At 36.0% G+C, this 13,469-nt stretch overlaps 1 protein-coding gene across 3 annotated transcripts in view; it reads right to left on the minus strand.

Moving 5' to 3' along the window:
• Positions 1-13,469, minus strand: part of fign (fidgetin) — a 75,540-nt gene that overhangs the window by 41,916 nt on the left and 20,155 nt on the right. The window lies entirely within an intron of this gene.

A 13,469-nucleotide genomic window follows, 5' to 3' on the forward strand; every position in this document is an offset into this window, starting at 1 on the left:
CAACTTCTAGCGGAAAAAGCGGGAAGTAGGGCAGGAAGGAAGAGCAGATCTCGTCGAGTGTGTGCTAGCTGTTGTGGCAGTCGCTGTTTAGCTGCTTAGCGCTTCTCTTCAGCAAATTTAATAGCAGCAGTGGGCCATTATTTGAATTAGGAGCCAACAGGCCCGGCCCGCCGCAAATGAACAGATTACCTTGTTCAGTGGTCCGACGCAGGATTGTGATTACCTCACACTCTCCCCTCATTACACACACAGGAATAAAAAGCCACTGTGAAAAAAACAAAAACAAAAAAAAAACCTGATCGGAATAATCTGATTGCTGTTAACACGCCGTTGATGGAATTAATAAACAGCTGTGCTGATGATGTTGTGTTTACAGTAGCGATACGCTGTGAGTCGCTGCGTTTAGAAACACTTTAGTCGCTGTGTATAAGACCATCAGAGCAGATCTGAAGTTAATATCTGCAGTAATAAAAACTACAGTTTCCCCCAAAATACTATAAAAGTACTATAAAATGCTTTCAAGATCTGTCTATTTACAGTTTTTGATGACTGCGGTGGCTAATACTAAATTCACAAGTTTTACTGTAATTATTACTGTAGAGATTTTGATTTTGATGTATATCATTAACTTATGCAAGGGTAAATTAATTAGGATAAAAATATGTAAAAAAATATCCTAATTAATTTACCCTTGCATAAGTTAATTTACATCAAAATAAAAAATTCTATAGTTATCATTTTAGTAAAACTTGTGAATTTTAATTGAAAAAATAAAAATATTCTTATTCTTGTGTGTGTATGGTGTATAATTATTTTCTATATATAAATACACACACATGCATATATATTTAAGAAAAATGTGTTATTTATATATAAAATATTTATATATAATATAAATTATATATAATATAAATATATATACACAGTATATACATGCAAATATTTCTTAAATATATACATGCATGTGTGTGTATTTATATATAGAAAATAATTATACACCATACACACACATATATTATGTAAAAACAAACTTTTATTTTGGATGCGATTAATCGCGATTAATCGTTTGACAGCCCTAATATATATATATATATATATATATATATATATATATATATATATATATATATATATATATATATATATATATATATATATATATATATATATATATATATATATAATCTTGTGCCCTTGAAGATGTGCATTTGGTCTTGTGTACTTTCTCATAAATATTTTAAAACATAATATTGTGATAATATCATCATTATTATTATCAGTATTATTATAACAATATTACTCAATATTGATAATAAATTGTACTTTCTCACTCTTATAAATACAAATAATATATTGTGTTATTATTATTATTAAAAACAATAACACTTAAATAAAATTAAAATATTAAACAATATTCACATTTTTATTATTATAATTTAACAACAGCGAAATAATTATTCTAAAATATAATTTTAATATATAAAAAGTAAGTAGACCAAACATAGGGAGAAGAAGATGGTTCTCTGACAAAACATCATCCATTAAAGCGGATTGAAACATTTCACACAACAGAGAGAGAGAGAGAGAGAGAGAGAGAGAGAGAGAGAGAGAGAGAGAGAGAGAGAGAGAGAGAGAGAGAGAGAGAGAGAGAGAGAGAGAGAGAGAGAGAGAGAGAGAGAGATGAGAGAGAGAGAGAGAGAGAGAGAGAGAGAGAGAGAGAGAGAGAGAGAGAGAGAGAGAAAGAATACCATCACCAATGCAGTAGTAGTGTGTCTTTCAGAGTTGAGTTCCAGGTGCCACGATCATCTCAAATAAAGGAGTGAAACTCAATCTGTGGTCAGCGGCCTCTCTCTCTCTCGCTCTCTCATCCTCATCAGATCCTCAACACCTTCTTCTGAAATGCTACACTTCTCTCTATCACTCTCCTGTGTCCTGGGACGGTGAAGTATATCTTAAGGCCAGTCTAATAAGACAGGTAAACAGACCAGATGACCGGCTCCTTCAACAATCTCCATCATGTCCAGACACTGATCAGCAGCACAAATGTTATCATTATCAACAAAAACTATGAAGACAAAAAACAGTAGCAAAGATGATATTTGTTAAACATTAAATTAAACGTGAAAATTTGAAGTAGAAAGACTGAAATAGCATTTTCTTGTAAAACATACTCCAATAAACTGTTTTATCTACAACTAAATATGAATGAAAATGATAGCAGATAATATTTTTTTATATTTTAAATCAATATTTACATTTACATTTATTCATTTAGCAGACATATTTCAATATTTGACAGTCTGATTTAATTCAAATGTTGTGGTGCTGTGATAAAAACCTAATAACTAGGCTATTATTACACAAAAACAACTACTAAACTAAATCTGGCTCAAATCAAAGATGCAAAAAAACTAAAAATTGAGATTTTCAAAACTATATTAACCCTGATCGGCTCCATAAAGAATCTCGTCCTGTCTGTGACGTGCCTCGTCATTTCAGTCTGTCATTCATAAATATGTATTTCTATAAAGCCTCTCCACAGCCCTTCTGTTTGATTGCTTAACATTTGGTTTCTTGCTCTTAGAGACTAATAAAAACTGAAGTATGTGGTGGCTAAAGCGTCTCAGGCTTATGAAATATGTACAGCCAAGTGGCTATTGGATATCTGAATGGAATTCAAATAGCCTCAGCGCCACAGCAGAGCTCCAAAACATCACGCGGCCCTTTAGCTCGCTGAGATCGATAGCCTTTAAAACAGCCTGCGAGAAGGACGAGACTCAGACTATCAGTTTGGATGAAATTCATTTTTAAAACCCTTCCTGCGTTTCACTACACACCTCACAATTTTTTAATGAAACTTTCACTGTATGGCATCAATATGCATCCATATTTTGCTTTATAATTTGACCAAGTATTTTTTTTTTCTGATCTAGAGAGCATGACTGACTGATATAATACTAATGTTAAGGTAGTACATCATATAGTTGAAGTTTGTACAGGTCTGCTTTTTACTATTACTTTACGTATTTTAGGATAATAGCACAGGCATGAAATCAAAAGATTAATTTACTAATTTATTCATAAAAAAAAAAAAAGTTTAGTTAAAAAACAAAACAAAAACTCATGCAGGTACAATGTATATTAGTCTAGAAAACCAGTATCAAGGTTTTAGATTATTATTTTATTTTAAATAATTTTTCTTAGATCATCAGAAACAAATTCATGTCCAAACTTTTAATAGTAATGTCAAAGTATATAATTTAATAACAACACATGAGATGTACACGAAATGACAGAAACTAAAGGGTCATGATGGGTTGGGTCTCATTTGGGTTTTTTACGATACCAGTGCCAAATGGATACTTTAAAAACAGTACCGATGTCTAAACGGTGCCTGAATCGATACTTTTAAAAAAGAGCCACAAAATGACAGTGGATGGCATTAAAGAATGGATTTCTTATTGAAAAAAATTCTTTACATTGAACAATATATTAAAAGGTTAAAGTATACTTAGATATATAAATCTAAGTACATACAAAACACAACAAATTTACATAAATTCACAATAAAACCTAAGCCACCGACCCAATAATTTAACACTTAATAACAGTTACAGTACTAATAACAGGCATTAGAAGAGGAATGCAAGCAATCGCGCTATTTTCTATTTTTTTCTTCATAAGGGTATGCCCTTCTCGTTTTACCTGCGTCTGTCCTTCAGGTCAAGTCATAGTTTGCGAGGAAAGCGAAATCTTTGTCGTATCATCATTTAAGTGTATTTCCCATGAATGGTGTCAGCGCTGTTCAATGCATTCAATCAATGCCATTGATCTCTATGAAGTGAAGCATCAGTTTCAGCGTTGCTCATGCGGCCGAGTCTTGTAAAGTGGTGCTCAAAGTTAAAATCATTTCAACACATTGTTTCATTACATCTATCCTTGAATGAATCTGCATTATTGACCGTGTTAGTTGAATGAACGAATGAATGACTCAGACCCTTGCCGCCACATCGCAGCTCAGGCATTTAAGGCCTTGTTTACACGGCAGGTCTTGATGCCCAATTCTGATTTGTTGCCTATATCTGATTTTTTTTCACCGTCCGTTTACACGTTCTTTCAATTGTGACCCATATCCGATTCATGTGTTTACACTTGCCATACTATCTGAAACATTGTGCATGCTTAAAGGGTTAAATTCTCTTGCACAGATGGATGAACGCGAAATATGTTTGATGCTAGCTCGGCAATGCGAAGTTCACCATGATTTTGAGGCGGAGGAGGACGAAAAGTGGCATCATTGCAGCCTGTGCTCATGCTTCAGTTATTGAGTGCGAGAGAGATCTCAGGAGCATATTGTGTTTAAAATATTGGCTTTAACGAGGAGCGGTCAGTCCGAAATTTTAGGATGAGCAAGCCAACCTTTAATATGTTGCGTCAACGTTTGCCCAAATTCCTCTCCTACAACGACACGACATTTCGTCCCTTCGCTGATGCGAGTCGGGGTTGCTCTCGTCATTGAACCGTGGAGATGTAGATAATGCCTAAGAAAATCCGATCTGCCTGTTTACATGAGTCGCATTGGCACATATCTGATTCATATCTGATTTATTTCCACATATGAACGAGGCCTGAAACCGATCTCGAAATATCCGAATGCATGCACTTTTTTTTTTCTGTTTACACGGTCAAAGAACACATCCAATCTGTCTCACATATGAGCAAAAAAATAATAATATAAAAAACCCCAGAATTCGGTCACATTTCACTGACAGTGTAAACGAGGCCTAAGTGGCACCGAAATCTGCGTTCAGATTCGGTCCGGTACATACCGGTCTTATAGGTACCGTTTCGGTACCCAACCTTACTGTGCATCAAGTCAAGTCAAGTCAAGTCAAGTCAAGTTTATTTATATAGCGCTTTTCACAACATAGGTTGTCTCAAAGCAGCTTCACAGTATTAAATTAAAACAATACATCAATGTTTGTTTCTAGTGGAACGTCCACGTTTGGTAATGCTGATCAATAGTATTGTTGATTGATTAATTAAATTAAATTAAGCAAGCCAAAGGCAACAGTGGCAAGGAACCGAAAAACTCCATCAGGTGACCTAATGGAGAAAAAAGAAAACCTTGGGAGAACCCGGGCTCAGTCGGGGCCAGTTCTCCTCTGGCGTTTATGAACTAGAGGTCGGATTTAACTGTAAGATTAAAAGTATTATATGAATGCCTGGCTGAAGAGATGCGTCTTTAATCTAGTTTTAAACTGGGAGAGCGAGTCTGAGCAACGAACAGTATCAGGAAGACTATTCCAGAGTTTTGGAGCTAAATGTGAAAATGCTCTCCCTCCTTTGTTGGACCTAGATATCCTAGGCATCACAGCAATGTCAAGTGAGCAATCCGCGATTGAGACGATAGTCCAAAATCTCTACTGGTTGACAAATTTCTACTAGTTAATCATGTCTAATGTTATATCGCCCATCCCTACCCACATAATATCCACAAATTATAGTTATTTTTGGCAGAGGTATTACTGGCAAATGGCTGAGCAAGATTTTTAAAAAAAATCTTTTTTTTTTTTTTACTGTAGTTCTGCTTACAGTAGAAAAGCAATCAGAGCATGTTTGGTACAAACGTCCAGAGAGTGACCCACGGGGTCTCCGGCACTGAGGCGAATGTGATGTTGAAGTAGCAGACATCTTTAAAAAAAAAGAATTCATCTAGGTCAGACTGAGTGGAGCGAGACTTGAGAAAGAAAAAGAGAGTGGGTTAAAAGAAAAGAAACACAGAGAGAAGCACAAAATCAAAGGCGTCTCTATCATTTGCAGACCGAATGAACAGCAATTAAGAATCTCAATAATGATTTAATTAAGAAAAGAGCCGTGAAAAGAGAGAAACAAAGCCTGGACAGTTGCGGTCCCCTGCTGTAAATTGCACCGTTGTGTCCAGGGCCCACAGCACTCGCAGCCACTATTGACTACAGCCACTAAGAAAGGTCAGCCGCAGAATACAGACCGCACAAAAGGTTGAATGAGGCAACCGAAGCAATCTTTGGTCAGTATGAAATAGAAATCTCAGGGCTGTACTCTGTTACAAAGTTACTGAAGTGAGGTAGCCTTGCTGTACAGCAAACTTTTACAAATGAAAAGAGCCTGTTGGGGAAATTGGCTCGCCCACTGGCACTCCGACGTGCCTCAGTCATCCAGACATAAAACAGAGCGCCATCGGCACTGATTAGCGTTTACACATTAGCCATACGGCCCAGAGTCATCCGAGCATTTGTACTGCTATAATAAAAGCATTAATTTTCCATAATTGGAAATCATTTTAAAGATTCATGTTCATATACCACGGACAGTAACTGATTACATGTAATATTTTATTTGTTATGGTTTTACAGGTATAAAATGCAACTACAACATTATATATATATATATATATATATATATACACACACACACATACACACACATATACATATATATATACATATACATATATAAACTAGTGGTGGGCCGTTATCGGCGTTAACCTGCTGCGTTAACCTGAGACTCTTATCGGCCGATAAAAAAAATATCGCCGTTAATCTATTCTCAAAGTTGGGTTGAGAGCTGGGTCTATACTACGCAAGCTATGATGTCTTTCACCTTGATATTTTAGCGCGGATTCGGTTCGGTGTTCGGTATGCATTTTCAAACCGAACGTTTTGTTGGACCATTTTTGGCTATAGGCTATTTTTGGCAGTAGGCTATAATGCTTTCAAGTAACATTACGTTGGTTTTATTTTGACATTATGAATAAAATTGCTGCCCTCAAATGTTAATCTGAACTAAAAATAGACCTTTGTTTATAACTACTACAATATTAGGCTACATTTCATTTTTTCCAAGGAGCTGTTTTGTTTTATAAGCTCATAAGAAGAGTCTATTATAGCTCCATCATTGCTCAAAGTAAAAAAAAACAACAAAAAACATCATACTTTATTATGTTAGTTTTAATAAAAATAAAAAAAATCTCTGGCATTTCTTCACAAGTTCTTTTAAATGTCACTTTGTATTTAAGAAACACGTGCCCTTTAGTCATTATTTGGGTAGCACACACATATTCTGAATGCCTTCGGCAGAATTCAAATGAGCCATTTTAATCTAGATTAATCTAGATTAATTCCAAGATTACAGTGAGATTAATCTAGATTAAAAAAGTTAATCTATGCCCACCACTAATATAAACATATATACATCATATATAGTAGATGTATAGTATTCATCTATATAGTAGAATCTATAGTATTCACAATATGTTACTATTAATCTAAAGTACAACACCACTAGTCTGTTTTACACATTTAAGAAATAATATAAAATTACGTAAACTAATGGGAAGTCTGTTAATGATGCAGTGACCAAAACATGTGATTTGTCTTCTTTGTCTCGATGATTCCTGTTCTGTTCACTCTCTGAACATTCATCAACTTAACTTTACGAGGTGCATCTTGGGAGCATGCGTGATGATCATGTTCATCAAAATGGATTTCAAACATTTAAGCAAAAGCCAATAGATCAAACGGTTTTCAGCAGCATGAGAAACAATTCAGTCCAGAGCGTCCCGAGTGGGAGCACATGCTTTTATAGGAACATCAGAGTAACACATTTTGACAAGGAAGTCTACTACGCTTGTGAGCCGTTTGGATTTTTCTGCCCACATATCATGTTGATTCCGAGTGTTGATTCATCCTGCGAGGTCTAGGACTAGACAGCAGTTCTGACAGAGCAAAGTGAGAGGAGATGCACTCGGTACACTTTTTGGCAGGTTAAACAAAACCAAATCTCCTCGTCTCCATCAGTGTAGAGTTTCCCACCGCGCAGTGTGTTCCCAGCAGCCTCGGCGCTCTGCCGGGGCCCTGACACAGATAGATCCGTCTCACTCTGCGAGAGCGATACCTCACGGCCGGGGTTCTCCTGTCATCCACGTATTGATTTGACAAGAGAGACAAAAGGTATAACTCAGAGCTAATGCAATTGTGAAGACAAATGCTCAGCTGAGCAAAAAAAAAGGAAAGAGGATGAAGAGATGGGATGGGCAGGGTTGTCGACCGACAAACACGATAAACATTTATATTTTATATAGAAAATGTCATTCCACTGAAAATGCAAAACAAAAGAGGCATATATGTATACACTCTTAGTAAAAAAGGTACAAAAGCTGTCATTAGGCGCGTTTCCATTACAGATTTGCACGAAACTTTTGCGATTTTTTTCTAAATGTCGACAAAAAACTATTGCGAAATGACGGCGTTTCCATTAACCGATGTTATGCGACTACAACGTCATTTTTTCCTCTCGCGATAAGTCATTCCAAAAATCACGCCGATGGACGTTGGTCGGTTTATGTGTATCTCAGCCACCGCATTGGCCATTATTATTAATCAAAGGAGACGTATGTGTGTTGTCCAATCATTAATGGTAAGGAAAGACCCTTATACTTGAGAGCGGCACATATGAGGTGCTTCTGGGTGTTTCTCACACATTTCTGCTCCGAGATCTTGATTGTGGCATTTCTTTGAGGTTTAGAATCCAGTATTCCTGTAAATCTTTTGTCTTTTATGAATTTAATAAAGAACTCTGTCTCGTATTCTGTCCAAATGTACCGCGTCATCTACGTCAGCTGACCTGTAAATGCGCAAAAACTGTTTCCATTGCAGTTCTGCGAAATATATTTTTTTCTAATTGCTTGAAAAACCACCTCATGCGAGCGTAAAAACGTTTTTACGATAAATGGGAGTTTTTTTTCGAAATTGACGTGTTTCCATTGGGCGTATTTTCAATTCACAATTTCAATTTGCGCAATTTGAAGGGTAATGGAAACGCGGCCACTGTGGCGGTACCTTTTCAAAAGGTACACCTTTGTACCTAAAGAGTGCATATCAGTCCCTCAAAGGTACATATTGGTACCAAAAGTGTACATATTAGTACCTAAATGGTACATATTAGAACCCTTTTAAAGGGTACTGTCCCAGTGACAGCTTTTGTACCTTTTTTTCCAGAGAGTATATGCATGAAAAAGTGCATTTGTACAATCTTTTTAACTCAAATGGAAACTATGCAACACACTCAAAAAAAATAAAGCAATAAGCTGATCATCAGGTCTTCTTCTTCTACCACTTCTATTGGTAGTCATCACAGAAATTAAACCAGTTCTGACTAAAATACTTCTCTATACCAGTTAGATGTGCATTAAACATGTGGAAACAGAATTCTGTGCAAGTTTTCCACGGGGCAACGGGACAGGACAAGAATCGATGCCTGTAACCTTCAATGTCGCGGATGTGAAGACCATCAACATTGTGATTAATCAAACGGCCAAACGCAACACGACGAGACACTGCTTTTAACCTTACGCATCAGAGTGTTAATAAATATTAATAGCTTTCATTTGCACGCCACTTTTAAGTCTATTTAAGAGCTATAAAGGCAGCGTCAGTGCGCATTTGGCGCCGCACTCAGATCATGGCTGCCAGCTGTAAAAGCCGTTTGACAGGAATACTGAGGATCTAAGTGGCAGAGTATTGAATTGACATTTCCAGCATGCCTCTGATCAACCACAGTTTTCCTTTACAAGTCTGAGAAGGACTGCAAATAAAAGAGCCTCGTTACAGTTGTTCTTTCCATTCAAATAACACATAACCGTGCTCACGCAGATTAACAGGCGAATGACTGGTCATTTTAAATGGCAGTAAATAAAAAGAAAAAAAATCTGACAGGAGGAGATAACCGACTAAAGTATGTTGGGTAAGAACTAAGAAGCACTCAGGGTCCAGTTGTTACACTTTAAATCACGTGATAAACTAACAGTATTCCCCAAATGTTGTTCCAACTAGCCTTTTCTGTTGTGCCAGTTTTCTGAACAAACATACTGAACCATGTTGCTCATTTGTGACCCTGGATCACAAAACCAGTCACAAGTCGCACGGGTTTATTTGTGGCAATAGCCAACAATACATTGTATGGGTCAAAATTATCGATTTTACTTTTATGCCAAATATCATTAGGATTTTAAGTAAAGCTCATGTTCCATGAAGATATTTTGTAAATTTCCTACCGTAAATATATATAAAAAAATATTTTTGTGAGTGAATGCAGCACAATCGTGAACAAATGGACAATTTTCAATGTTTCGATTTTTTTTTCAATAGGTGTATCTCGGCCAAATATTGTCCTATCCTAACAAACCATGCATCAATGGAAAGCTTATTTATTCAGCTTTCATATGATGTATACATCTCAATATAAAATGTACCCATGTGACTGGTTTTGTGGTCCAGGGTCACATTTGGCATGAAACGAACGTTGCAATAGCATTTTCTTCCCTATTATGACGAATCAAGTGAACAGAAAAAAAAAAAAAAAAAAAGAAAAACTGTGGGGCGGGACTTGATTTTGTCCATGGGGAATTGATTGGATGGTTGTGGTTTGCTATTGGTCAATCTCATGTGATTGACAGGTTGGTTGTCCTGCCCTTTTGCCAGTAAACTCATATTATGGGCATATTATGTGTTTCTTGTGCTGATAATGCCAAAATGGCCAACTACTGAGTACTGTCCTGATTGGACTATCACAAGAAATAATGAATGATAAATGCATAATTAAAGGGATTTGGCTTGGGGGAAAACAAGAGAGTAGAGAACTGAACTATAGACATGCTGCTTGGCATCTTGTCTTTCACACAAAAAGCTTCCTGAGATATCGGTCAGTCATAATTTACAACATACTAGCGATAAAGTGATATACTAGCCAAAAGTTAAGTTATGTTTTGGTTGCAAGCCATGGCATTACTTTTGCAAACCCTTGCATTTTCCCACTACTCTCTTGTGGTGTGCCATTCTCACTGAAATCAATAGCTAAACGTCTAAACTCTAGTATATAAGTTCCCTTAACTCCTAAATAATAACACCCTCAAAGAGCAGTGGATGTGTTTTTGACATAGTAAAGCTGATTACCAGTCACCAGTTAAATGACAAAAATCCTCTAAGAGTCGCCACCTTCCATTAAACGCAAATGAATGTGCAATTATATATGCAGTTAAGTAACGACTGCATCTGAATGTGCTGTATTTGCATGTTCTGTATTCTTGCAATTAAAAGCTAATTAATTAGATACAATTCTATTAAAGAACAAATCCCACTCTTCAATATACACAACCTGAGGTCAGCCACCGCTCAAATGTGAATAGATTTTTTTTTTTTTATGGTGTGAAACTAAAAATAGAAAGCGCTTTACATGCTGGAACATATAACAAGCTCAGTGCGGGAACATGAAGACATCATGAATGTGATTTACTTTTGAGCAGCGACAGAGATATTTGTTCACATAAATAATTCGTAGTAGAACGTGAGAAATGTACGAGAGATATTGGTGCAAAATATACATTTAAATTAAATATTTTTATTTACATTAAATTTTTTTGGGAGTTTTGCTTAAATACTTTGGTAGGTTTGTTTTTAAAGAATAGTATAATCTGTTGTTTATGGCATAATGTAATAAATTATTACAAACAAAAAAGTACTGTAAAATGAAATCAAATTGTAAAAATGAACAGTAAAAATGTTAATAGTTTATAATGACAATATAAAGTTAAAAAGGAAATAATTTATAAACAAATCATTTTTTAACTAAAGAAAAAAAAAAGGCTTTGCCTAATGTTTGCAATTGTCTAATCTGTAGTTTATAAATAATGATATCTTTTTTTTGGTAACACTTTACAATAAAGGTCCCACACTAGTAAATGCATTAACTAATATTATCTAACAATTTGAAATACATTTGTTACAGTATTTATACATTTCTGTTAATGCTAGTTAATAAAAAAAACCCTGTTCATTGTTAGATTGACCTTTAAATAATCCATTAAATAATATTAACAGGTGCAACTTTAGATTTTTATAATGTATTAGAGAAAATGTTGAAATTAACATTAAGAAGTATAAGTATTTTTCATTGCTAGTTCATGTTAACTAATGTAGTTAACTAATGTTAACAAATGAAACATTGTTAGTGTAAAACGTTAGTTTTTACACTAAAAATTCTTTTACTTGTAAAAGTTGAAAGACAAATTATATAGAAAAAAAAGAAGAAACCTAGAAATTGTATTATCTTTTTATCTAAAGATTTAGGACTTTTCTCCCCTCATTGTGTTTACTTCAGAGCTTGTCCTTGAGCACCGTTCAGCATTTCCTTTTCCACAGCACCTCTCCGCAGTAAAGCAACTCTTCTGCTATTAATCTGTTGTTGCTGTGCCAGCTTCAGACACCCCTGCCTGAGAAAGAGCCGTTTGTTGAGGAAATGTGAAAATGCTTTATAAACAACTCTGCGAAAGACGAACAATTCATCTCAAAACTACTTCCAGCATGTGGGCGCTGATCTAAAATACGGCTACAGTGTTTTTGGCTGCGAGTTGTTAGGAGTAACAAAATGCTTCGGGTCAGTGTGCTACTACAAAACACTGTTAAACGAGAAGGAAAATTCCCGGATTATTCGGAGCGTTCGCTGCGGTGGACATGCTGGAGACGGTTGAGCACAGTCGCATCTCTCCGTTTCGTACCCATCGTGAGCAGATGTGACCGCGAGCTTCCTTTATGAATGTTAAAGAGGAAACTGAAGCATACAAAAACGATATAGTGTGATATCACAACACAGCTGGCTCTTTTCAGACACCTCTTTGCACAAGTACAATACTATCGCCTCAAGAGTCTCTTTCACCATCTGTGAAATTACGACAGCTGATTGCATTGCCGGCTTTCCTAAAACACTCAGGTTAAAGACTTGAGCCGAAGATTACACACGCACCTCACGGGCTGGAATCCACCTCTCTAACGCCGGCATGACGTTGCAGGTTTTATTTCCATAGAGACGGGTTCGCAGGGAGGCTGCAGTGTGTAACACTGACCTGAGTGACCTCTGACCTAGTAAAGCTGCCCAAGGCTCCTGCTCGGCAAATCCTCATTCGTTTGCAATTACCGGCCGTGCCCTTTCCTGACGAGTGCACTATACCTAAACCTACAACGGCGCAAATAGGGATGGGAAGCATTAGGAAGTTAACGATTCCGGTTCTTTTGAATGATTCCATTAACAATAGCTCCACCCCCAAAATGCTTCCCGTAGGCACAACCACAACCACCTCCTAAAAATATATTCTTACTTTTCCTCTGCTCTAGCTTCTGTACTACAATGTAAAAAAAACATGAAATATGAATTTTTGAAGTTGATAAAACAAAGATTATTGAAGTGTGTTTTACAAGAAAATACCATTTCAGGTTTTCTACTTTAAAATTTCGCATTTAATTCAATGTAGGGCTTGGCGAAATCATGATAAAATGTCTCTTTAAAATGCTTGAGTTGGGTAATTTTTATAGGGCAAAATTTGGATCAAAATTTTTTGGATCATGTTAACCACAGGTAAAATCCCACATTGCACCTCA

The sequence above is a fragment of the Squalius cephalus genome (assembly GCF_949319135.1).
Source record: "Squalius cephalus genome assembly, chromosome: 9".
In the NCBI taxonomy this organism is placed as follows: domain Eukaryota; kingdom Metazoa; phylum Chordata; class Actinopteri; order Cypriniformes; family Leuciscidae; genus Squalius; species Squalius cephalus.